This window comes from Desmodus rotundus, chromosome 8 (genome assembly GCF_022682495.2).
Source record: "Desmodus rotundus isolate HL8 chromosome 8, HLdesRot8A.1, whole genome shotgun sequence".
NCBI classification, from domain to species: Eukaryota; Metazoa; Chordata; class Mammalia; order Chiroptera; family Phyllostomidae; genus Desmodus; species Desmodus rotundus.
In genome coordinates this window covers 49,994,566-50,020,177 of record NC_071394.1, presented here as the reverse complement: position 1 = coordinate 50,020,177, position 25,612 = coordinate 49,994,566, and the positions used below count along the sequence as shown (strand labels likewise).

Here is a 25,612-nt window from a genome sequence, read left to right as displayed (position 1 = left end):
TCTTTGGTTAAAGCTTTCAACTTCTTTTATCCAATTACTCTCCCTTCTCCCCTCTGACAGTTATCAGTCTGTTTCATGCATCTATTCCTCTGTTTTAATTTTGTTCATCAGTTTATTTTGTTCATTAGATTCCACATATAAGTGAGATCATATGGTATTTGTCTTTCACCCACTGGCTTATTTCACTTAGCACAAAATCTCCAGGTGGATCAAAAAACTATGGTACATTTACACAATGGAATTCTACACAGCAGAGAGAAAGGAGCTTATGCCTTTTGTGACAGTGTGGATGGAACTGGAGAGCATTATGCTAAGTGAAATAAGCCAGGTGGTGAAGGACAAATACCATATGATCTCACCTTTAACTGGAACATAGTCAACAGAAGAAAAAAGCAAACAAAATATAACCAGAGACATTGAATTTAAGAACAATCTAACAATAGCCAGAAGGGAGGGAGCAGTGGGGAGAAGGGTTTTCAGGAACTACTATAAAGGACACATGGACAAAACCAAGGGGGAAGGTGGAAGCAAGGGAGGGAGGTGGGTTTGTCTGGGGTGGGGTGGAGGGGTGGGGAGAAAATGCAGACAACTGCAATCGAACAATAAAATAATTTTTAAAAATCACTAAAAATAAAAAAGTTTCACTAAGATATTAAAAACAGTGTTAGTATAATGGACCTTCTTAAACAATTTATAAATTTAATATACTTGTAAAAAAACACAAGATTTTTTGAGTAAGTTTTCCTAATATATAAAGTTTATTTGAAGAAATAAACAGGTGGGAAAAAAAATCTCCAGGTCCATCCATGCTCTCAAAAAAAGTAAGAGTTCCTTCTTTTTTATGTCCTCATAGTATTCCATTTTGTAATGTACCACAACATTTTTACCCATTTATCTAGTGATGGGAACTTGGGCTGTTTCCAGATCTTGGCTATTATAAATAACACTGCTATGAACATAAGGGCGGAATATGTGTGCATGTATTTTGGAAATTAACCCCTTATGAGATGTATCATTAGCAAATTATATTGTCTCATACAGTAGGTTCCCTTTTCACTTTGTTGATTTATTTGTATATTTGTTTTTGCTGTGCAGAAGCTTAATTTTGATGCAGTCCCATTTGTTTAGTTATTTCCCTTTATTTCCCTTGCCCTAGGAGGTATATTGGCACAAATATTGCTACAAGAGATGTCTGTGATTTTAGTTCCTGTTTTCTTCTAGGACTTTTATTATTTTGTGACTTGCATTTATGTCTTTCATCCATTTTGAGCTTATCTTAGTGTATGGTGTAAGTTGGTGGTCTTGTTTCATTTTTTTGCATGTAACTGTCCAGTTTTCCCAACACTATTTATTGAAGAGACTGTCTTTACTCCATTGTATGTTATTGTCTCCTTTGTCAAATATTAACTGACCATAAAAGTGTGGGTTTATTTCTTGGCTCTCTGCTTCATTCCATTGATCTATAGGCATGTTTTATGCCAATACCAGGATGTTTTGATTACAATAACCATGTAGTATAGATTGATCTGAGGTATTGTAATAACTCTAACTTTATTCTTCCTTCTCAAGGTTCCTGAGGCTATTGAGGGTCTTTTTGTTTCCATATACATTTTTGGAATATTTGTTTTAGATCTGTGAAATATGCCATTGATATGTTGATAGCAATTGCACTGATCTATAAGATTGCTTTGGGTGGTAGGGACATTTTTCGATGCTATTTCTCTTAATCCATGAACACGTGGTATGTACTTCCACTTACTTGTTATCTTCCTCAATTTCTTTCTTCAATGTCCCATAGTTTTCATGTGGAGTTTTTTTCTTCCTTTATTCCTAAGTGCCTTATTTTTGTTGTTGTTGTTGTTGTTGTTGCAGTAGTAAATGGGATTGTTTTACTTTCTCCTTCTGAGTTCACTGTTGATATATAACAATGCAACTAATTTCTGAATATTAATTTTGCATGCTGCTACTTTGCATTTATTAGATCTCATAGACTTTGGAGAGAACTAGGGTTTTCTATGTATAATATCCTGTCATCTGCTAATAAGGACAGTTTTAATTTGTCCATTCCAATTTGGATGCCTTTTATTTCCTCTTTTTGTCTGGTCACTGTGTCTAGGACTTCTTTTTATTATTATTTTTTTCTTTTTTGATATATTTATTGATTATGCTATTACAGTTGTCCCATTTCCCCCCTTCACTCAACTCCATCCTTCCCACCCCCTCCCTCCCACTCACCACTCTTATTCAACATAGGACTTCTATTCCTATGTTGAATAAGAGTGGTGAACACAGACATTCTTGTCTTGTTCCTGATCTTATGGGAAACACTTTTAGTTTCTGGCCATTGAGTATGATGATGGCTGCAGGTTTTCATATATGGCCTTTATTATGTTGAGGTGTGATCTCTCTTTTCTCATTTTGTGAGAGTTTTTATCATAAAAGGTGGTGTATTTTATTGAATTATTTTTCTGCCTCTATTGATATGATTATGTTATTTTTTCTTTCATTTAGTTTATGTGATGTATCACATTTATTGATTTGTGAATATTGTACCAACCTCGCATCCCTGGAGTAAAACCCACTTGATCATGGTGTATCATCTGCTTTCTGTATTGCTGAATACAGTTTCCTATATTTTGTTGAGAAATTTAGCATCTGTGTCATCAGGGATATTGATGACCTTGGAAGTCTTCTTTGATCTTGAATTTTTTTTGAATAGTTTGAGAAAAATAGGTGTTTTTCTTTGAATGTTTGCTAAAATTTGCCTGTAAAACCATTTGCTCCAGGACTTTTGTTTTCTGGGAGTTTTTAAAAACATTATTTATTGATTATAGAGAAGGGAGAAGGAGAACTGGGGGGAGGGAGAGAGGGGAGACAAAGAGGGAAGGAGCGAAGGAGGGAAAGAGAGAGAGAGAGAGAGAGAGAGAGAGAGAGAGAGAGAGACATCAATTTTTTTGCACTTATTTATACATTCATTGGTAACTTCTTGTATGTGCCCTTAACAGGGTTCAAATCCACAGCCTTGGCCTATCAGGACTATACTCTAACCAACTGAGTTACCCAGACAGGGCTGGGAGTTTTTTATAACTGGTCCAATTTTATTAGCTGTAATCAGTCTATTCAGGTTTTCTGATTATTCCTGATTCAGTTTTGGAAGAATTGTAGGTTTCTAAGGTTTATCCATTTGCCCCCAGTTGTCCAATTTTTTGGTATATAGATGCTTATAGTATTTTCTTGCAATTTTTTATTTCTGTGGAGTCAGTTGTTATTTCTCTTTTATTCCTGGCTTTCTTTTGTGTCCTCTCTCATTTTTCTTGACAAGTCTATTAAAGGTTTGTCAATCTTGTCTATGTTTTTTTAAAAAAACAGCTCTTGGTTTTATTGATTTTGTATTATTCTTTTAGTTTCTGTGTCATTTATTTGCTTCTACCTACCCTGGACTTCATTTTTGTTATTTTTCTAGTTCTTTTAGGTGTAGACTTAAATTGTTTTTTTGAGATGTTTCATCCTTCTTGAGGTTGGCCTATAATGCTATGAACTTTCCTCTCAGAATTTTCAATGTGTCCCATGGATTTTTGGTTAGGTGTGTTTATTTTCATTTGTTTTCAGGTAATTTTTAATTTCTTCCTTGATATCATTGATAATCCCTTCATTGTTTAATAACATTCTACTTAACCTCCATGGGTTTGAATGTTCTTGAGTTTGTTTTAATTGTGGTTGATTTCTATTTTCATGCCATTGTGATTTGAAAAGATGCTTGATATGATTTCAATCTTCTGGAATTTGTTAACACTTATTTTGTGCCCTAACATCTGGTCTGTCTTTGAGAATATTTCATGTGCGCTTGAGCAGAATGTATATTCTGCTGCTTCAGAATGAAATGTTCTGCAAATGTCAATAAATCCATCTGATCTAGTGTGTCATTTAAGGTCACTGTGTCCTTGATGTTTTTGTCTGGAAGATCTGTTAGTTGATGACAGTGAAGTGTTAAAATCACCTATGATTGTGTTTCTGTCCCTTATGTATAGGATATATATAAACCCTATTTTGGGTGCATATATGTTTACAAGGGTTATTTATATCCTCTTGTTGGATTGTTTTCACTTTATCATTTATACTGTCCTTTTTCTCTTACTATAGACATATTGTGAAGTCTATTTTGTCAGACATAAATATTGCTACCAAAACTTTTTATTTGTTTCCATTTACACGTAGTATTTTTTTCTTCCCTTCACTTTCAGCCTGTGTGAACCTTTTGTTTCGAAGTGAGTACTGTAGACAGTATATATGTCATGTTTTCTTACAGATTCAGCTACCCTTTCTTTTAATTAGATAATTTAATTCACTTACTTTTAATGTTATTATTGATAGGTACTTATTTACTGCCATTTTATCCTTTATACTGATATTCCTTGCTCTTTCTCTGTACCTCTTTTTTCTTCTTTTTAAAGCAAGTGCTTTAACATTTCTTGCAATACTTGTTTGTTGGTAATAAACTCCTCTAACTTTTTTTTTTGTCTTTGGAAGTTATTTATTATCCCTTCAATTTTAAATGATAGTCTTTTTGGTTATAGTAGTTCTGGTTGCATGTCATTGTTTTTTATCATTTTGAATAATTCATGCCAATCCCTTCTGGCTTCAAGTGTTTCTATTGAGAAATCAGCTGACAGTCTTACGGTAACTCTATTGTAGGTAACTCTCTCTACTGCTGCCTTTAAGACTCTTACTTTCTCTTTAACACTTGCCATTTTAATTATGATATGTCTTTGTGTGGGTCTCTTTGGGTTCATATTCACTGGGACTCTTTGTGCTTCCTGAACTTTTCATTCATAAATTCAGGGAAGTTTTCTTGAATTATTTCTTCAGACAGGTTCCTTATCCCTTGCTTACTCTCTTATCCTTCTGGTACCCTTATGATGTGAATGTTGTTATGTTTCATATTGTCCCAAAGATGCTTATATTTTCCTCATTTCTCTTTAATTCTTTTTCTTTTTCATGCTCTCCTTGTTTGGCTACTCTTATCTTGTCCTCAAATTGCTGATTAAATCCCCTTCTTCATCTAACCTGCTCTTTATTCATTCTAATGTATTCTTAATTTCAGATATTTTTTTCTTCATTTCTGACTGGTTCCTTTTTATGATTCTTATGTCCTTTTAATGCTACCTATCTGTTTGTCTAAGTTCTCACTGAGATTATCTATTCTTCTCCTAAGGTCCTTGAGCATCTTTATAACCATTATTTTAAACTCGGCATCTTGTATATTCATTGCTTCCATTTCATTCGTTTCCTTTAAATGCTTTTTTTCTGGGGATCTGTCTTGTTCTTTTGCTTGTGGCATTTTCTTTTTGTCTTCCAATTTTTTTCTGTGTATCAGGTCGATTTGCTATAACTCACAAAACTGTTTTTATAGTTTTATGATAAAGGTGTCTTTTTGGACTCAATGGCACAATCTTCCAGATCACCCAAGCTTCATACTCCAAGAAGGTTACCCATGGGTTATGTTCCCCCCCTGTTCTAGTTGAGACTTGGATGCTGTTGGCTTTTTTGTGGGTGGATGACTACAAGTGTAAATCTCAATTTTCATGTATGAGACACCATGCCGGAGTTGCTCCCTAAGGTGGGGTTGTTCTCAGCAGTATTTGGTGCCTGTTGGAATCCCCATATGGGTGTGTCACTTGTGTGGCTAGTTGGGTCAAGCTCTTGTGACACCTGAAGCCTGCCATTATGTGTTAGTTCTGCTTCCACTTGGGTGGGATTCAGGTACAGGTCACTGTAATGTGTGCATAACTGGCCTTGGGCTCCCTATCTATAAATGCCCCACTGTTCACTGTTTATGTTTGTGTCTACTGGACCTGCATGTGCATGTGAGTGACTAATCTATGTGAAAGACTTGGCTTCTCTCCACTTAGAGCTAGGGACAGATCTGTAAGAGTACCAAAGCTCTCTAAGGTCCACTTCCATCTGTCAGCTATTCCTTCTATCCCTGAGGTTGCCTGGTCTTTTTCCAGAGCTTTCCAAAGAGATACTCTAGAATGAGCCCAGGCAAGCTGATATATGGCTAGTGGATCCTCTGTGGGGGGATCACACAGTCAGGAACTCAAAAAGGATAAAGTAACCCTTACATCAGTCAGACTCCTCAGTCTATGGCAGATTCTCCAACTCTAGTTTCCCCTAGGGGGACTCTCTGCAGGTCTAGTTTGGGTACGACTAGCTGTTCCCTCTGCATAAGCAAACTCAGCTGCCCTATGCTTGGGGAGATAGATCAAAAGAGTCTCCTGTTGGTGATGATGCTGGCCTAACCCTCAGGAGGAGACTAAGCACTTTGTACCAGTACCAGAAAATAGCCCCCAAGAGTCTCACACTTTGAATGTCAATGTCTCAGGTATGAGCCAGTTTCCCTTCCTCCCATGGAATGCACACAGTGGGGGGGATCTTGGACTTGACAAGGCTGATCCAAACAGTCTCCCATTAGAGGTGGTGCCTGCAAGCCTGTAATAAGGGGGTGAGCACATCTCCTCCCCAGGATAGCATGGGCTAAGCTTGCAAGGGAGCTTGGATTTGCCTCCCCTTAACGTAGCCACTCAGCCGAGAACTTACCTATCTGGCTCCTCGAAAGAAACTTCCCCAGGAGACACAGTTTAGAAATCTCATTCCTTCACAGCTACCCTGCACCACAAAACTAAGTAGGATGGGGCAAGCCAAGTGGCTCAACAGTTGGGGGAAGGGGCACTGCCTGTGCACTGGAGATGGGGGAAGCTAGACGTCTATTCCAGACCACACAGTTTAGTCACCATCTGGGTTTCCACTATAAGCTTCCCCAGAAAGTAGAGGGGCCTTAAGTCAGGACCTGATTATGGCAGCATGACTTTACCAGCAGTTGGAGTCCAGGCCATGAACTTCCCAAGCTAGTAATGTGACAGTGGGGACTGCTCATCCCTGGGAGGGTTTGGTCTGAGTCTCCAAACTCTAACAAGGACAAACTTAGATGTCGAAACCTGGAGAACAGTGATTTTGCATGCTCCAGTCTTGTCCTTTATCTTTCTAGCTTTTGGAAGGCTTAGTGTAAAAACCTGCTCCTATGCCCTCTGTGGTGCTCCCTGACTGTCCACAGTATCAGGATCAGTTGAGAGGAGGGGTGGCTACAAGACTTGCCATCAGGAGGCCTGGAGATATCATAGTCTTCAGCTTATACCCTGATGCTGGACATTGTGCCCACATGTATTGCAGAGCTGGTTGGAGACTGTGGACCACCCCTGGATCTCAGTAGACTCATCCTCTACACAGCTCCCACTCACTCCCTGCCTATGGAAATAACTTCTGTGTATCATCTTTTAAAGAAAACCAGCTATCCAGGTCTACAGTTTCTATATGTAACATGCACAAAGCAATGTGTTGGCGGTAGCAATGAGGAACTGTAAACATGATGTCACATGATAGATATGTGCTCACAGAATTAAGCACCAGCAAGATCTGCTCAGAACCATCAGCCCTTACTTTGTCTTTGCCTTACTTTATCCTCAGAACCATCAGGCTCTTACATTTCTAGGTGTCGACAGACAACACATCTTTTCTGTGGTCCCTGGTCACCAATTACTCTATGTCACCTAATATTTTTGAGACATAGTTTCCTCCTCTACAAAAATAGAATAGAGCCACATTTCTTAACAGATACTGTGATCAAAACAGATGTCTATGAAGCACCTTAGGCTCATAAAGGTGATATGGTAAATGCTGCAAATTTTGTTGCATACTAAAAAAATTTCTTGGTCTAACTCTATCAGGACTTCCTCAAGTTTCCAATGAACGTGGCATCATATCTTATATAGAATGAATGGTCGAAGTTAGCTAGGTTACTATAATTTTTCTCTTCTCTCTGTTCAGCCAACTACCAGGAAGTAGGTATATTCAGTACAAAATGACTGGAGCTTATTCTTTGGTAATGTGAACTGAAATGCAGTGAGCATGCAAAGACCAGATCAATTACCAAGCCTCTCTCCACTCTAACAAGGTTCATATGAAATGGAAGAGGTTGGGGAGAGGGAAGTAGCTCTGTCTTTCCTATTGTCCTCTCCATAACATCCGATTTCTGAAGTAAGAACAAAGCTTTAATGTTGTTTTCCTTTGTGTACCTTTACGTGGCATAATCTTTGACACTGGAAAAGAAACAATACCCACACACAAGCACATACAATCCAGATGGTGCTAGTGATGTTATCACTGACCTTCATAGCAGTCTTGCCACACTCACAAATCAACTTTTGGTATCTCACTACAACTTACATAATACTGCAGGTATTCTGCCTTCATGAAGACATCAGTCTGGGCTTGCCGAATGTTGTCACCATTGTCACAAAGCACATGGCCCAGTGATGCCTGTTTCAGCTAAGTTGTGATAGGGTAAACACTCCAGGGGTTCATACCAGAATCTGGTGGTCGACACAGAAAGTAGGGGTGTGATGAGTCTGAGGTCTAAGCACTGACCGTATGTGCCAAGAAATTATACCGAGCACAGAAAAGCAGCAGAAAAACAGACAGAAAGGGCAATGTTTGTTCTCCCACTAAGGATACTTTGAAATGGTTTCAATATTTACCAAGTTATAACATCCCCATTCTTTTCAACCGTCACTGACTCTTCAGGTTTTAAAACAATGATTCAAAGTAAAGTTCTTTAAAATTTTTAAGCATATCTAAATTAAAACTCCATGGCATTAGACATTGTCTGAGCAACTAATATTAGGATGTTTAAAAGGAAATATTGTTTTTAAATATTAATTTGTATCAAGTGATTTTTATCTACTAATTAGAATAAACACATTCAAGTTTAAATGAAAATATATAATTTAAAAACATTATTACCACAAGACCTTGTGTTCTTTCCTTCAAGAAATATTTAAATACCATATACTGAGCACTTTCCTTATGCTGGGTATACAACAATAAATTAAGATAGGAAGCAAAGAATTGTTGCCACTCATGACATTATGGGTTGAATATTTGTCCCCCAAACTTCATATGTTGAAATCTTAACTTCCAGTACCTCAAAATGTGACTATATTTGGAGGTAAGGTTTTTAAAAAGGCAGTTAAATACAAAGGAGGTCACGAGAAGGTCTTGATCCAATTATCACCAGTGTCCTTATGAGAAACGGAAGTGTGGACACAGATAGGTAGAGAGTGTACATGCTAAGATGAAGAGTGAAGATGGACATCTAAAAGCCAAGGAGAAGATAGGAACGAATCCTCCCAATACATTAATCTCAAATTTCTAGACTCCAGAACTGTGAGACAATAAATTTTTGCTACAAGTCTGTGATACCTTGTTATGGTAGCCTTAGAAACTAATACACATGGGGAAGCAACTTACTCAGAAAAAACAATGTTTTCCCAAATTTGTTTTTTTTTGAACCACATATATTCTTAAGACATACCAATGAAATATGTTAGCCCAATTATGTATTCAATAAATCCAAGTGTTAAAAGTAATTTATAAAAATTTATTTCATGAAATATACTATTTATGTTTTTTAAAAATTTTTATTGTTATTCAATTACAGTTGTCTGCATTTTCTCCCCATCCCTCCACCCCACCCAGCTGAACCCACCTCCTTCCCCTACCTCCACCCTCCCCCTTGATTATGTCCATGTGTCCTTTATAGTAGCTCCTGTAATCCCCTCTCCTCACTGTCCCCTCCCCACTCCCCTCTGGTTATTGTTAGATTGTTCTTAACTTCAATGTCTCTGGTTATATTTTGTTTGCTTTTTTCTTTTGTTGATTATGTTTCAGTTAAAGGTGAGATCATATGGTATTTGTCCCTCCCTGCCATGGATGGAACTGGAGATGATTATGCTAAGTGAAATAACTCATGAAATATATTATTAATGTTTGCAAATGTGCAGTTAAGCAAATTAAATCTTTTACTATTTTATAATATAATTCATAAAGAAGAAATTCCATAATGGAAGAGATTTGGGAGAAAAGAATAAGTAAAGAATAACTTTTAACATAACTAATTAAAAACTACATTCTAGACAGTGTTTTAAATTCTCTATATATCATCTCTTTGATATTACAGAAGTTTGAATTGCCAAACAGGTTCACAAGAATACTAGCTGTTACTCAAGACTGTACATTTCTAATGATTGAGGAGATAAAACACCCCAGAACACATTTGGTCCAAGTGATAGAAGAGAACTAACAGTGGGGGATGACCAACTTGGGGGATGAAGGGCACTGCTTAGTTTTGAGTTTTCTTTGTTTTTATACTTGGTTAGTCTTGCAACAGAAAAGAGATTACATGACTAACTTATATTCTCCTGTCAGCTGTCTACCATAATTCCATAAATTCAAGATTATTTACAACAAGCACTTTGGGTATACCAAGATATATATATATATATATATTTTAGAATTCCTGGTTATCTTTCTACTACTAAGTAAATGCTTGCAGCACATGGTTTTTCAAGGAGGTTTGGTCTCAGGTCAACAAGTCTTCAGTGAGGATAGAGGGAGGGAGTCTCAGGCTTGCTGTCAACTCCTGCACTCCTAACACCATTTACAGTGGCCACAATCTATAAATATATGTACCTTTGTTATATAGACTTTACAGATGAGGAAACAGGTTTTGAGTGCTATGCTTCCCAAAGTTAAACAGCTGTCAGTGGTTCCCAGATTCAAATTCATGGTAATAAGTCTACTGCATCCTCTCAACCACTGAATTCTTCTGCCTTCTACTGCCTTCCTAGGAAGTCAATTTCTCTTTTCCTTACAAGGAATTACAAGAACTTACAAAAATAAGTGCTATCTGGTATCAATGATCACCAAAATTCTGTGACCAGATGCTATTTGTTATTTCTTGTATTCAATATGCTTTAATGTATAATATTATAAATATATATAAATATATATATATATATATATATATATATATATATATATATATTGGGGAAAATAAAACAACTGATAAGTATAACAGATAATCATTTACCTATTCCCATCTCTTAGGCACTGAAACTGGGTCAGAAACAAGCATGTAAGTGTTGGAGCCACTCTTGTACCAGGGATCAGGTCTTCAACCATGAGGAGCAAGGCAGAAGTCAACGTTGCTGGAGCTCCACACAGCCTGACACAAAGACAGGCAGATATGACATTATTGATACAGATGACTATGAAGCATTATTTATTTTGTACACACAAACAGGAAAAGCAGGTATTATTATTAATTTCATTTTACAGGTGAAAGCACTGAGATGATGGAAACATTTGGTGTCACTTAGCGGGCAGGGAGCAGATCAATGACCTAACCAATGATATTTGACATCAAAAAACATATGACGTACACTGTGTTATTCTTCATAATTATCTTATAAGTATATGTAATATACCTAAATATATTTGTATACTTGTATACAAAAGTGTGCATATGTATATACATATATAAAAATAAAATCTACAAATAAATCTTTCAGAAGAATGTAGAAAATAAACAAATTAATTAAGCATTCACAATTTCTTTGATATTGTACATGATTGGCATTTTTAAAAAAGTGAAAATATAATTTGTGGAAATAATATAATGTTTTAGATAAATGCTCTATTGCTGAAAAGCCCATGATCATTTGATCTGGAATTTATGGCAGTTTTTTAAAGTTAAAAAAAGTATAACTCAAATGACAACTTAACTAAACAGCTTTGGACACACCACCTACATCAAGAAAGAAAATATGACCAGTACCTGTGGGATCTGATTTAATTGTCTTTTTTTCCTCTACCCCTAAGGATAAACATGAGAAAATTTAACATGCTTTTTACTATCATTTGCCATGTCATTTCATGTGTATGATACTATAAAATACACATAGTTTAGCTTTGTATGTGTTAACCTTGACACAGATGGAAATGGAGTTGTCCACTTCTCACATTTTACTCAACAGTTTATTTTGAGATTCAATCATGTTGCACACTTCTGTACCTAGTTCATTTTCTCTGCTGTATAGTAGTCCATTGTTGGGTAATGGATTCTCAATTTAGTTTTATATTTTAGTGGTGATGAATATCTGCGATGTTTTTAGCTTTTACTATGTATAATAAATGAGCATTCTCTTACATATTTCTTGATCTGTACAAATGTCTCTCTAGGCTAAGTATAAGCATGTTTTTATTGTACAAGGCCACATTTAAATCACATATTGCATACTTAAATCTTTCATTTTGCACAAAAGCAGTTGTGGGAAATGCATAAATTAATAAACACAGTTGGGTTCCAATAAAGTGTTATTTATAAAATCAGGCAGTGAATCTGATTTGACCAATAGGCTGTGGTTTGCGGATCCTTGCTCAGAACCAGCCGATGCTAGAGCTACAAATGCTGAATGCAGAGCATGATGTCTTTAATTTTAATAGATAATGAATGTCAAAATACTGTTGAAATATATGTACATTTCAAATTCTCATAATAAGTGCATAGAAATTCTCTATAATGTACTTCCTAGCCAAGTAATTTCTCATCCCTTGGCACATTGTAACTTCTTATTCTTCAGTTTCTTTCTTTTTGTTTCTTTGTTTCTTTGTTTCTTTGTTTCTTTCTTCTTTCTTTCTTCTTTGTTTCTTTGTTTGTTTGTTTGTTTGTTTCTTTCTTTCTTTCTTCTTTTTCTTTCTTTCTTCTTTCTTTTTTAGTTCAGTCAATTCTTATTGCTGCTGCCCTCATTCTTCTCCTCCTCTTCTTCCCTCCTTCCCCTCTCCCCTTCCCCTACTGCTTCTCTTACTGCATTTCTTTTCATAATATCTGATGATAGCTGGGCTTTTTATATCTCGAGTACTTGTCTGGGTGTTGGAGTGCTTGTTTATTTCAGATTTGAGTGTTGTATTATAGTTTCCCTCTGTTTCAAATTTTGTTTTTCCCTGGGAGAATTTTTCCCTGAAATGTTTTGATTTGCATTTATGTTTCCTTGCCATATAGTTTTATTCAAAATAAGTACCCATCCTCTCCCTGTCCTTTATTTCTAGGCATTTCATGAAACGAGTTCCTAGTTCAGTAGCGTACTCTTCTGTCACAGCAGGGAAGCACAGCTGCTTTCATTGCCGTGGTGGTGGTGATGGGGAAGGAAAGACATCAATTTGTTTTATTTCTCTTTTGTTTCTACAGCATTTTAACTTCACTTAATTCTACTTTCACTTCACTGTCAACTCTGAGGGGGAACTATCCCTTATGTCTTTATTTCCTTCATTCCTTAAAACAATGCTATCACTGAGAAAGTTAACAAAACTTCTGTTGTTAACTCCTGGGTTCCAGATGTACATTTATAAATTTAGTGTTGAATACTTCGTGTCAAACTTTTTCTTTCTAGAGAGAGTTTTGTTTGTCTTGTAGTTCTTCTGTGCCCTACTCCGTTGTCTTGTGCTGACAGAAAATTTTTAATCCCTATCCTTTTCTCCACACCCACAGACTTACAGTGGGCGTAGAATTTCAAATAGTAACTCTGTTGGAATTTGGTGATTATTTTCAAATTTACAATATTTTAAACTCATGCCATTATCTGTGTCCTACTAATTCTGAACATACAAGTCATGCGTTATTTGATGTATCCTCTGTTGTCCTCTTACAGTTTGCAAGAGACAGTGTTGATTTATTTAGAATCACATGAACATTATTTTCCTAGGGCTAACTTGAAAATATATCTGCTTTTAAAATTTTGTGTTGCTCTGACTGGTGTAGCTCAGTGGGTGGGGCATTGTCCCACAAACCCAAAGGTCACCAGTTCAATTCCGGGTAAGGGCACACGCCTGGGTTGTGGGCCAGGTCCCTGGTTGGGGTGTGCTAGAGGCTACTGATTGATGTTCCTCTCTCATATTGATGTTTGTCTGCCTCTCTTTCTCCCTCCTGTCCCCTTCTTCTAAAAATAAATAAACTCTTTTTAAAAAGTATGTTAATGTGATGGGTCTGAAATGCTGTTTCACTATGGTTTGGGGTTTTCCTGATTAATTATGTGGTTGAGCATCTTCTATGCATTGACTGAACACTTAGTTTTTTTCATATATAAGATGCCTATTTATATCTTTCACTCATTTTCCCATTGGGTTAAGTTTTTTTTCTTTACTTTAAGACTGCTATATATATTCTGGATGCTATGTTCAAATGTGTTCCTTCAAGTGTATGACTTATTATCACTTTTATTAAATTTGACTTTGATGAAGATATTTTCTTAATTTTAAGGTCAGTTTTATCAACTTTACAGTTAGTATTTTTTAATCTTTATTAAAAATGTTTTCCTCTAATGTAATAAGTATATTTTCCTCTATGTTTTATAAATTTTTAAAATTCTGCCCCTTAAATGTAAGTCCTTCATCTATTTGGAATTTATTTTAAATATGACATGAGGTAAAAATCCATATTCATTTTATCCATGGATAGTCAATGGTTAGTTACTGTATCACTTACTGAATATGTTCTTATTTCTCACTGATTTCCTTGCAGTTCCTTCAAATATAACACTTCCATATTTGAGCATGTTTTTGTGCCTCTCTGCTCTATTTTATCACTCTGTTTCTCTGTTCTTGAATCAATATTGCACTGTCTTAATCACTAAAAGCTCTATAATAGGTCCTGCTAACTGGAACAACACAACACTCCACTAGATTCTTCTTGGCCATTCTCTCCACCAAGTTAATTTTAAAACTTGTTTCTTGGCGCCATAAAAAATCATTATTAAGATCTTAATTGAAATTACAACAAATACATCATTTTGGGGAAGCCGTCACAAATATGTACTGCTGCATTTGTCAAATTTGGCAATTTTCTTGCCACAATGTTACCAGTATCCTGTTCTCATCTGCTGATTTGTAATGTAATATAATTTTGACTGTACTTTTGAAGGTATCATTCAATTAATTTCTGAGAATAAGTGATAAAGATATTTTGCATTCTAAATGGTTAAAATTAAATTATATGGAAATAATTTGATAAGTAATGGTTAATGGTAATCAGAAAGTTAAATAAAGTGAAATTATTTTCTGTGAATTGTAAGCATTCAGAAAAGAAATGGTAGTTTAAGGTTAGAGATTAGAACATTGAACCTTCCCAGATAGTGCAATCTTGGTTTTGTCAATTTCAATTTTTTGATAATGATCTGTTTCTCATCTCTTCACCAATTCAATTAAACCCTAACCATTCCTATCCCTATGGTTACTTATTGTTTTTACTATGGCTCACTATATAGCTCCAAAAATGTGAGGGCATTTTTTATATTACTTAGTACAATTATCATTTTGAATATATTTTAATTGGATATAGCTTATGTTTGAAACAATATGATTTATATTTAAGATAATAACATTAATAAGCTTCAATTTCTTACAGGAAAGTGTGAAATCAGTCAGTTTTGAAAGCATTTCTTATTGATTTATCTGAATTACTTGGGAGAATTTCAGCTCTATTGTTTTTTAAGTTTGTTATTGCAGACATTGTATTTCTTCTTCTTTGGGGATAATTAGTCCTTAGTAGGTATATAAAGCAGCCTCTGTATTAATACTTTTGGTATGTCATTTCACTTGTCGTATTTCCTCCCCAAATCTAATACCTAACAACACTTGTTCCATGATTAAAAATAGCAATCCGATGTAAAGGTGATGTGGTTCTGACTATAAAGTTATATAACCCGGGATGGCCTCTTATGCGCACTGCTCCACAGAGTAACAGTGACAGTGCGCATCGACCTCTTTGCTGTTGAGTGCAGGGGCAAACGTTAAGGCTCCCCATACTTTTGAACATAACCCTGCTCTAATATGCACAGCATTAGAGAGCACGGCCCAGAACAAGGGCGAACACCGCCCTCATAAAGTGTCCTGGCTTTGATAATATAACGTAGAACTGTGTTTAAACTCAGTTTCCAGACTTTTCTATTACTGCAAAACTAATGCAAACATGGATAATACGAGTAAACCATATCTAGCTATGTTTAAAAGTGGTACTTTAAAAAAATAAATGAAAGTGGTACTTTTATTGCTGTTTTGATGTATGAAGAGTTGAAAGAAAATATTTGCAGATGAAGAAATGAGCTATCACATGCCACAAAGACTACAGTGTCAATCTGTATCTAATTTCATAAAGAAAGTTTGATTTAAAATCTGTTTTAGAAAGATGGATAATTAAAAATTTCATTCAACTGGATCATTCAGAGAGACAGAAGGGTAGACGTTCTTGTAGATTTTTTTAAGGTTATACAAACTCACCTGATTCAGAGTAAAAGACAATGTTGCAATGTATATTAATGGAAGAAATAAAAGCCTTAATTAAAAGTTCTCATGACGAAAGGGTTAACCAGACAAAGGCAAAGATAAGTATGTTTGAAATAGAAATTCAGTAGTAGGTTGGAAGATAAAGTTAAGGAATTCTCTTGGTTTGGTATTTCTGAATCTTGGCGTTACTGACATTCGGGGCTGGAAATTCTTTGTAGTGGGAAGTTGCCCTGTGCGTTGTAAGATTGTTAGCAGCCTCTCTGGCCTGCTAACTGGAGAAACCGAAGCAGACATTCCCAAATGGCTGAGGTGGGGAGAACCAACAACTCCACCCTCAGTTGAGAACCTCTGTCTTTGTCTCTCACCATCTGGCTTATTTCACTTAACATAATGCAATCCAGTTCCATCCATGCTGTTGCAAAGGGTATAAGCTCCTTCTTTCTCTCTGCTGCCTTTAACTGGAACATAATAAGTAGAAGAAAAAAGGAAACAAAATATAACCAGAGACATTGAAGTTAAGAACAATCTAACAATGGGCAGGGGGGAGTGGGGAGGGGACAGTGAGGAGAGGGGATTACAGGGACTACTATAAAGGACACATGGACCAAATCAAGGGGGAGGGTGAAGGTGGGGGAGGGAGGTGGGTTCAGCTGGGGTGGGGTGGAGGGATGGGGAGAAAAGGCACACAACTATAATTGAATAACAATACAAAATTAAAATAAAAAAAGAAAATTTAAAAAAAGACAGAACCTCTGTCTTAGACAGAAAAGAAAGATGCAAAGATGATCAACAGGATAAAAGGACAATAAATCTAGAGAGTAATATAAAAATATCAACATCATACAAACAAAATTTTATTGGGAGCCCAGAGAAAATGAGAAGGAAATTAGCAAAGAAATAGTAAAAGAAAAAATTTACAGATGAGAACTAAAGAATCCCTTTGTCTCCAGCACAATGAAAAAAGACTAAAGAAATAAAGGGCAGTTTCTTTTTTTTTTAAATATATTTATTGATTATGCTATTATAGTTGTCCCATTTGTCCTCCCCACTCCACTCCATCCTGCCCACCCCCTCCCTCCCACATTCCCCCCCTATAGTTCATGTCCATGGGTCATACTCATAAGTTCTTTGGCTTCCACATTTCCTACACTATTCTTACCCTCCCCCTGTCTATTTTCCACCTATCATCTATGCTACTTATTCTCTGTACCTTTCCCCCCCTCTCCCCCTCCCACTCCCCTATTGACAACCCTCCATGTATGTGATCTCCATCTCTATGGTTCTGTTCCTGTTCTAGTTGTTTGCCTAGTTTGCTCTTGTTTTTGTTTTAGGTGTGGTCGTTAATAACTGTGAGTTTGCTGTCACTTTTACTGTTCATATTTTTTATCTTCTTTTTCTTAGGTAAGTCCCTTTAACATTTCATATAATAAGGGCTTGGTGATGATGAACTTCTTTAACTTGACCTTATCTGAGAAGCACTTTATCTGCCCTTCCATTCTAAATGATAGCTTTGCTGGATAGAGCAATCTTGGATGTAGGTCCTTGCCTTTCATGACTTGGAATACTTCTTGCCAGCCCCTTCTTGCCTGTAAGGTCTCTTTGGAGAAATCAGCTGACAGTCTTATGGGAACTCCTTTGTAGGTAACTGTGTTCTTTTCTCTTGCTGCTTGTAAGATTCTCTCCTTCTGCTTAATCTTGGGTAATGTAATGATGATGTGCCTTGGTGTGTTCCTCCTTGGGTCCAGCTTCTTTGGGACTCTCTGAGCTTCCTGGACTTCCTGGAAGTCTATTTCCTTTGCCAGATTAGGGAAGTTCTCCTTCATTATTTGTTCAAATAAGTTTTCAATTTTTTGTTCTTCCTCTTCTCCTTCTCGCACCCCTATAATTCGGATGTTGGAATGTTTCAAGATGCCCTGGAGGTTCCTAAGCCTCTCCTCATTTTTCTGAATTCTTGTTTCTTCATTCTTTTCTGGTTGGATGTTTCTTTCTTCCTTCTGGCCCACACCGTTGATTTGAGTCCCAGTTTCCTTCGCATCACTATTGGTTCCCTGTACATTTTCCTTTATTTCTCTTAGCATAGGCTTCATTTTTTCATCTGGTTTTCGAACATATTCAACCAATTCTGTGAGCATCTTGATAACCAGTGTTTTGAACTGTGCATCCGATAGGTTGGCTATCTCTTCGTTGCTTAGTTGTATTTTTTCTGGAGCTTTGAAGTGTTCTGTCATTTGGGCCTTTTTTTTTCTTTTTGTCTTGGCGAGTCTGTTATTTTAAGGGGTGGAGCCTGAGGTGTTCCCGGGGTGGGGTAATGCTGGTCGCTGTGCTGTGATGCTGTACGTGGGGGAGGGGCCAAGAGGGAGCAGTGGCGCCCACTCCACTCTCCACCGGACTTCAGTCTTTCACTCCACTACCCACAATCAAACTGGGCCCCTCTGGTGCTGGTTCCCGAGTGGGTGGGCCTGTGCATGCCCCAGGCCCCTGTGGGTCTCTCCAAGGACCTCTCCTGTGAGTCTGGGAGTCTCCCCAGCTGCCGCCCTAACCCCCAGGGGCGCTTTCAATCAGAGTTTTGTCTGGGTTGCGCGGTCTGCTTCACTCCCTGCCATTGGTCTGGTTTATCTGTGGTGGAATGTGGGGCCGCAGGGTGCTTCCCGCTGCTCTGCCTTCCCCGTTCTCCGCCACTTTGAGTCTGGCCCTCTAGGTTTATCTGTGTGTGAATGTGGGGCCACAGGGTCTGCTAATGGTCAGACTGCCTGCCCTGTGGGTCCCACACTCCGCCAGTCTTGGTCCCGCCACTGCAACGTGAGTCCTCTCCGCCCTGGCTGCCTGTCTCCGCCCCTCCTACCGGTCTGGATGAATGTTTACATTTTATTTCCTTGGTGTTGGACTTCCTGGCCGTTGGATTTTCTGTCAGTTCTGGTTGTGCGAGGAGGTGCAGTGTGTCTACCTACGCCGCCATCTTGGTTCCCTCGGCAGTTTCTAAAAAGAAAAACTGGCCAGTAGCAGAGGAATGGGAACTAGAAAGGCATAAGACATTTCAATGGTAACACTAGAGATAAAAGGCAGTGAAACAATGTCTTTAAAATGGTTAGAGAAAATAATCTTAACTTTATCCAAATTATCAATCAAGAATGAGAATTATCTGACAGCAAGCACTCTAAAATGATACCTTCCATGAACTCCTCTGAATAAACTCCTAGAGCCTGTGCTTCAGCAAAATAAGAGAGTACACTAAAAATAATGTGTTTGGACATTGGAAGATATTATTGATGGACACTTGGTAGGTATGTTAAAGCATTTGGATAAAATTCAGGTTAAATACATTTTTTTAAAAAGCACAAAAAAACAAGGCATTTGTTAACTTCAGGAACAACAGGAAATTTTCAAAAGCATGATCATGGCCCCTTATTTGATTCAGCAATGCAGTATATTTATGATATCAGGGTGATATAAACCCCAGTGACTGATTCGTTGAAAGTTGTGATGTTATATATGCTATTAGAGGGAAGGTTAAGGGCACAGTGGTGCCAGGCAAAAACAGCTATCTTCAAACCTTGACAGGAAGTCAATAAATAATGTCTAAAACTGAAAAGCAAGAAACATTGGCTTAAGTATATCATTTAGAAAATTAAGAACACCTAGCAGGGTTATGTGGAATGTAGGTGAAGCCAGGTGGGAAGAAGTTGGGGGACTCATGCTACTCATGGGTGTTTTTTGTTATAAACCTTTAAGAACCATTTGAATTTTTACATATTATATATATAATATACATATAATATATATACACACATATATTTCATTAAAAATAAAAATGCAAGCAAAAGCAACTAACATAGAAAAAATCACATAAAATAAGCAAAAGAACACAAAACACATAGAATCTCACTCACTCAAATATGAATAATGTTAATATCATCAAATTCTAAAAAATGAATGAAAGTACTTTTAAATACTCAAAAACATCTTACAAAAATTCTTGATACACTAGAACTACCAACATATGAAATAATACTTTTGGGGTTATTCATTTTTGACTAAATCAATCCTTCTGACCAAAATATTTGGTGTTTATTTTTGGTTATATCTTCACCAATGGAGCAGAGTGTGAAAATGGTAGCAGGTTTCCAAAATACTTTTGTTTATAATTTTCTTGTTATTTCAGAAAAAAGCAGCTTTTGGATTCAGTTTTCTGAATAATTGGCACTATTTAGAACTTTAGGTATTTTTGTAAACAGAAATTTATTTAAAAATTGTTTCAAAATAATTTCTGTATATTTCTCTTTTTAAGCATGAATGAATTTTTCTTTGAACTGTTTAAATGAACAAAAAATTTAAAAAGCAGATTTCAACTTTAATACCTCACATTTAAATTGCGGAAAAACAATATAGTAAATATTGTTTTACTATAATACTGTAAATATTGTTTTACTATAATACTGTAAATATCATTTCCAAGGACAGGTCCACTCAAAACTGTCCTTGGAAAGGGAGTCTTGGTAAAGCAAAGTTAAGAATAATTAAAGATTTAAATGTGAATGATATAAGAAGGTAATCTAGTTTCATTTTTCTGCACATATCTGTCCAATTTTTCCAACACCATTTATTGGATAAACTATCTTTAGCCCATTGTACGGGCTTGCTTCCTCTGCCGAATATTAATTGACTGTAATGGCATCGGTTTATTTCTGGGATCTCTATTCTGTTCCATTGATCTATGTGTCTGTTTTTATGCCAGTATTGTGATGTTTTGATTACTATGACTGTATAGTTTGATATTAGATAGTGTGATTCTTCCAACTTTGTTCTTTCTCAAGGATCGTTATTGCTACGCAGGTTCTTTTGTAGTTCTATATAAATTTTTGAAATATTCTAGTTTTGTGAAATATGTCATTGGAATCTTGATAGGAAAAGCATTGAATCTATAGAGTGCTTTGGGTAGTATGGACATTTTAATAATGTTAATTCATCGTATTCATGAACACAGTATGTGCTTCCACTTATTTGTATCTTCTGTAATTTCTTTCTTTAGTGTCTTATAATTTTCTGAGTAAAAGTCCCTTACTTCCTCGGTTAGATTTATTCCTATGTATTTATTCTTTTTGTAAGCAACTATGAATTGAGTTGTTTTCTTAAGTTCCCTGTCTGTTAGTTCATTATTGGCATATAAAAATACAACTGATTTCTGAATATTAATTTTATATCCTACTACTTGGCTGAATTCATTTTTCAGTTCTAGTAGTTTCTTGGTGGAATCTTGGGGTTCTCTATGTAGAGTATCATGCCATCTGAAAATAATGACAGTTTTAGTTCTTCCTTTCCAATTTGGATGCCTTTTATTTCTTTTTCTCATCTGATTGCAGTGGATAAGACTTTCAGTAATATGTTGAGTAAAAGAAGTGAAAGCAACCATCCTTGTCTTGTTCCCGATCTTAAGGGGAACACTTGTAGTTTTTGCCCATTGAGTATGATGCTAGCATTGGGTCTAGACCACCATCTTACACCACACACAGGAACAAATTCAAAACAGATCAAAGACTGAAATGTTAGACCCCAAACCATAAAAGTCCTAGAAGAAAACATAGGCAATGAAATCTCAGATAATGTTCATAGCAATATTTTATTCGATGTATCTACCCAGGCAAAGGAAACAAAAGAAAAAAATGAACAAATGGGACTTCATCAAACAAAAGTTTTTGAACAGTAAAAAATCATCTACAAAATTAAAACAAACAAACCAACCCATAGAATGGGAGAACATATTTGCCAATACATTTGATGAGCAGATAAATATCCAAAGTTTAAAAAGAACTTATAAAACTCAACACCAAAATAACAACCCAATTAAGACATGGGCATAGGACCTGAATAGACACTTATACAAAGAGGACATATAGATGGCCATTAGACATATGAAAAGATGCTCGACCTCACTAATCATCAGAGAAATGCAAATTAAAACCACAGTGAGATACCATCTCACACCTCCTCAGATTGGCTATCATCAATAAATCAACAAATAAGAAGTGCTGGCAAGGATGTGGAGAAAGGGGAACCCTTTTGCAGTATTGGTGGGAATGCAGATTGGTGCAGGCACTGTGGAAAGCAGTATGGAGATACCTCAACAAATTAAAAATGGATCTGCCTTTTGAGCCAATGATCTCACTTCTGGGAATATATCTTAAGGAACTCAAGATAATTTGAAAGGACATACAGACCTCTATGTTCATTGCAACATTATTTACAATTGCAAAGATATGGAAGCAGCTTAACTGTCCATCAGTAAATGAGTGGATAAAACAACTATGGGATATTTCCACAATGTAATACTATTTGACCATTAAAAAGAAGAAAATTTTACTCTTAGCGATAATACAGATTGACCTGAAGAACATTATGCTAAGTGAAATAAGCCAGTCAGAGAAAGACAAATACTGTATGATTTCACTCATATATGGAATCTAATTAACAGACCAAACTAAGGAAAGTGGGGACAGACTCATAGATGGAGAGCAGGATGACAGTTTGTGGGGAGGAGTTAGGAGGTAGAAGGATTGAGCAAAAAGGAGAAAGGACTCATGGACAACAGTGTGGTGATTGCTGGGTATGGGACTAAGTGCTAATGGAAAAAAACCATGAATGATAAAATAAATATTTTAAAGGAATTATATGCATTAAAATTTGAAGGAAAATATACAGTTGATATAGTCTTCTACCTCTTAAGGTCATCATTGAGTTCTGGATAGTTTAAAAGTTACAAAATTCAACTAATTACTGAATTCCTTCCATATCTCAGGCCTTATCTTTGTATATTTACTTACATACTATTATAATCTCAAAACAATCCCACAGGTGTGGTGATACATTTTGAGAGGTCTAACATGAAGGAGTACAGTGGGACTTGAAGTGTAACGGACTTCCATGGGTTTACTTGACTTTGGCTTCTGCTATGGATATTAGAGAATATACACATCAACAGTGAATAAATAAACAAATGAATGAATGAATAAAGAAATAAAATCCTTACCACAAACACTTAGGAAGAGGGCATTGTGTGAAAGTTTCCTTATGGAAAGGATTTCTGAGACTCATGAATTTTTAGAATAAATACAATAATTTAGGGAGAAAATATGAAACATGTCCTTCAAAAGTAGCACAATGTCCTTCTGTGTTCTCACACAAAACAAATTTTTTTCTGCCTCAGGGTAACTATTCCAATTTGACATGATATCAGAGAAAGTAAAATAATGAGAACATATTAATCCACTAGCATAATTAGACCAGACACAGTGTACCATATAACCTTATGGTTAACTTAAAGTCACTAAAACACCAGAAAGAAATGTTTCTTAACCTGGAAGAAAAAGTCCTCAGTATGCTTTTTACTAGAAGTTTATCTCAGGACCCTTAAAGTCTCCTGAAAAATTTTAATGGCACTCTATTTTTTCTTTTAATATTCTTCAACAATTAAAATTTTATGCATTTTGGAGAGCTATTATGCTCTATCTTTAAGAAACATTTCTGTAACTGAAGTGGCACGGGGATTAAGCAAATGGGAAGAATGAATTGTCCTAATGCCCTAGCCTCACTGCATTACAGGAACTACTATAAAGGACACATGGACAAAATCAAGGGGGAGGGTGGAGGTGGGGGAGGGAGGTGGGTTCAGCTGGGATGGGGTAGAGGGATGGGGAGAAAAGGCATACAACTGTAATTGAATAACAATAAAAATTAAAAAAAATGAATTATCACATTTTCAAAAAAATTACAAATATCCCAAGAAAACCAAAATACTAATTTGAAAGAATACATGCACCCCTATGTCCATTGCAGCATTATTTACAATAGGCAATCTATGGAAGCAACCCAAGTGCCCATCAATAGACAAATAGGTTAAAAAAAAGTGGTGGTACATATATAGTGGACTATTAGTTGGACATAAAAAAGAATGAAATATTACCATTTGCAAGAGCACCGAAGGACCCAGAGGGCATTTTCCTAAATGAAATAAGTAAGTCAGAGAAAGATGAACACCATATGATTTCATTTGTATGTGGTATCTAAAAAACAATATAAATGGACAAGCCAAATAGAAACAGATTCATAGATACAGAGAACAGACTGATGGTTGCCAGAGGAAAGGGGGTTTGGGAAATTAGGTGAAAAAGGTGAAGGGATTTAGAAGTACATATTTATAGTTACAAAATAGTCATGGAATTTAAAGTACAACACAGGAAATATAGTTAATAATGTTTTACTAACTATGTATGGAACCTGGTGGGTACTGGAAATGTCAGGGGGCACAAGTATATAAAAATATACAAGTATATTTTCTCATCACTATACTGTATACCTGAAACTATTACAAAAATATTATTGAATGTAAACTATAATTGAAAGAATTTTTAAAAATTAAAAAAAAGAACAGCTGCTACATCTCAGATATTTCTATCCTCAACTTTTCCCCCCAGCTTTGAGGTATGATTAAAAAATTAAATTTGTATATATTTAAGGTGCTCAAAAATAATAATAAACAAACAAACAAATAAAACAAATATATAATACTGTTTTTGCTTGTACAGGAAGGGGAACTTTTCTTTTTACTACTACTTTATAGGAGGAAAACAATCTAAACTCTAATATTTTATAGAGAATTAAAAATGTAATAGTCATCAAATTTTCAAAAGCAGAGTACAGAATATAGAGCTCTAAAATCATGTATAATAATAAAAAAATGGTCATTTAAACTCCACCTGTAATCAGTTACAGAAAAAGGGAAAGAGAGGGGACAGAAAAATTAAAAAAAAAACAAGAACAGAAAAATGAAAACATAAAATTAACAAAGGCAGAGAATCAGGAACTAGACAGAAATCCTTCCAGGCAATCATTGAGACTGGATTAGACTTTCACAAAGGAAAAGGAACAGGTTCACATCCATCAGAAATGTATGTGTGGGGACCACTGGAATATTTGAAAAAGAAATTCAGAGAAAATATTTCATGAAAATAACATGTGGGCATTTACCACATGGCAAATTTTACCAATTAAATTCCTCTCCCTCCTTTTTCCCCCCCCAAATGGTGGGCATAGATGACAAATTTGTTTTTTGGTGTATTTCATTGTCACGATCTATACAAGTACTGAAAAAGAAAACATTTTTATTAAATACTACTGACATGTAGTTCTCTGGTCCTGAGAAACACTTGATTTTTGCTTTTAAGGTTCATTAACAAGTGAGTATTGGGTGATGACATGCAACCCCAAACAGACAATTTTGACTCTACAGTATTGGCTGTGTACCTTTTAGTAAGAAAATACCTGAAACAGATTAGGAACTTAATAAATATTTATTAATTAACTTAATTATTTATTGAATAAAAAAATTACT

At 35.9% G+C, this 25,612-nt stretch overlaps 1 pseudogene; it reads right to left on the bottom strand.

The window, feature by feature from the left end:
- LOC139441094 (probable oxidoreductase PXDNL) overlaps positions 1-25,612 on the bottom strand; it is an 83,240-nt pseudogene that overhangs the window by 24,867 nt on the left and 32,761 nt on the right.